This window comes from Aphanomyces astaci (assembly GCF_000520075.1).
Source record: "Aphanomyces astaci strain APO3 unplaced genomic scaffold supercont1.54, whole genome shotgun sequence".
Classification (NCBI taxonomy): Eukaryota; Oomycota; class Saprolegniomycetes; order Saprolegniales; family Verrucalvaceae; genus Aphanomyces; species Aphanomyces astaci.
In genome coordinates this window covers 250011-252579 of record NW_009798317.1, presented here as the reverse complement: position 1 = coordinate 252579, position 2569 = coordinate 250011, and the positions used below count along the sequence as shown (strand labels likewise).

At 43.6% G+C, this 2569-nt stretch overlaps 2 non-coding genes across 2 annotated transcripts; both read right to left on the bottom strand.

Moving 5' to 3' along the window:
• Window positions 1-1224: 1224 nt before the first annotated feature.
• H257_14180 lies at window positions 1225-1296 on the bottom strand. Its single transcript has one exon. It is a non-coding gene; the product is annotated as a tRNA-Gln (tRNA).
• A 1121-nt stretch (window positions 1297-2417) lies between these two features.
• Window positions 2418-2489, bottom strand: H257_14179. The gene has a single exon. It is a non-coding gene; the product is annotated as a tRNA-Gln (tRNA).
• Window positions 2490-2569: the final 80 nt, after the last annotated feature.

Sequence of the window (2569 nt, the reverse complement as noted above, 5' to 3'; positions counted from 1 at the left end):
GCAGAGCGCACGTATGTATAGCATTAGATATAGTATAGTCAGAGAAGTCATGCATGTAGATGTAGATAACGCCAATCAATCAGTTTTACAATTTCCTCAGTGTTATCAACTCCCTACACGCGTCGACGAGCTGGACCACTCTACATACAAAGTCCCATATTGAAGGCAGTGCTACTTTCGTCGAGTTTTTCTGGCAAACACTGAACTGAAAATTTACTGGAATATTTTCGCAACCCACCAGTACACTGTATCCGGTTCAGTACATACTTTGCTGACCAGCGAATATTCCAGTAAAAGTCACACAGATTTGATGAACTTGTTCTGGATTTTCTGGAGTCAGTTTTCGGTTATAGTGGCCGGATAGAGACATCGGCACATAAGCATGGAGCAGCGAAGCCTCCAGGGTCGGTGATCATACAATAGGTCGAGGTGCAGTTGTGGCGGCCCTGCCACGGTATGCATGCCGCAGTCAATAACTTATGACTTGTGGTGATGACTATTGCGGCGTAGGTCGGTTGCGGTCGATGCTACTGTGTCAAGTTTAGGCGGCAGCATCGATCGCAGGCGAATGCGGCCGGTTGCTTGTTTGGCCGGTCCGATCCCGATCCTGCCGTGGTAGGCGGTGTCTGTCTTGTGCCGGTCGAAGGTACATGGCTTGACGCGTTGACAAGAGTCGTGCGGTAGTTGGTGGGTATGTCTTTTCGGCCGGTATTCGTGTTGTTAATGTTGCAGGACCCATATCATCGACTACAACTCGATAGGACCCGCGTCATTGATCGCAGCAATAGCGCGGGTCCTATCGATCTGGCAGATGCCTATTATGTCTGTAATCACCGTTCTCCGTTTACTAGTTCACGAGAAAGTACAGTTGATGCCATTCCTGGTTATAGGGATAACGTTGTACATATCATGCATGTTGCGTATCATTGCGTGCCATTCCTGGTGATAAGCATACCTCATTGTCGAAATTGACGCGGGTTTCTACTCAGGAGATAGCTGCCTGGTTGAATGATGGTGAATTTACTGGCTGGAGTTGGGCTTTTTGCGGGTGCGAATTATCCTGAATTATCAGTCCATTATAATACTGGACGTTGTTATCCGAACAGTATGCGGATATCGGTGTGTCGATTTACTGGAATGCGGTGGAGATGCTCAAATGTTGAAACTTCGGTGTGGCTTAAAACTGTACAGTAGTGGGAATGCTACAAGATTCTGCAGCCACTCGTGTCCTACCGGGACTCGAACCCGGAATACAAGATTCAGAGTCTTAGGTGCTAACCATTACACTATAGGACCGTAATATACGATCAGAATCAAAGTAGCAATCAATCACGAGTATTTGGTACGAAGTACATCGACATCTACAGTATCGCATCAAATTCTCGTGGTCGGTAGCCCTCTCGACTGGAGCGGTATGTTACCGGTAATGGTGAATTTGACTCGGATTTTTGATAATTTGCCACAATGGACAGTTAAAGGGTAGAGGATTGCATGGCCTCACTCTGCCATTTTGAGAAATACACTTTGCGCCACTGGGAATATTAATTGGCAGCTACAGTCTCTTTTGTCATGTCGGTCTCAAACGGCATTGTTAACGTTAAAGTGTACTAGCATACCTCGAGAGTTGATACCATTTTGTGTACGTCAATGTAAATGACCGCATTTTCGTTTTGCAACGACAGCGGTATGTATGCCGTGTCTATTACGTTCTGCTGCTCCCTAATATGTGTGTATGCTCGTCTACGCAGAGGTATGGATATTTTACCAATTGAAGCGGACTAAACAATTTAATACTTCGAAGTACTTTATTGCAGCCATTTCGAGGGACAAATATGTAAAAAATTCGCCATTGTCAACAATTAAATATTGTTGCAATTTAATTGTCAATTACTTGAAGTACTTCAGCATTGAAATAATATTTGTATTTGAATACAAATAGTAAGAAGATATTATTTTTTCCCATCCCCTGCTCTTGCTTCCTGATGAGCCTTAATCATATTCCCTTTTTCCTCGTCGTTCTACCGGTATGGCAATCATATCCGACACGTAACATACACGTTCACACACACTTTAATCGTAGTATTATATACCTTGGTCACGCGACGAGTTTCCGCTCTACATGTACCAATGTCATAGCATCCATCCTTCGATAAAAGAAGCGGCTTGTGGATGGAAGCGAGCTGGTTGCAAGTGTTGAAGGATACAAGCAGGAATATCGCTACTAACAAATTAACGGTCACTTACAGCAAGAGTGCTATGTTCCATATATACAACACTACGCCGGTTCCTATGTGGTTCTGTGTACAATTCAACCGGCCCCTGATAAAGTCCCTTGCCAGAGTTAGTAATGCACAAAGGAAGTGTAATGATTAACCTTAAACAGAAAGTAAAGGTCATTGAAAAGAAACGAAAAAAGAAGGTCCTACCGGGACTCGAACCCGGAATACAAGATTCAGAGTCTTAGGTGCTAACCATTACACTATAGGACCACTATGAATTCTTCTAAAATAGAAATATTTCATCTATTAATCAGTAGTAAAGTGTACTATTAATAGTAGGTGTTCCTCAG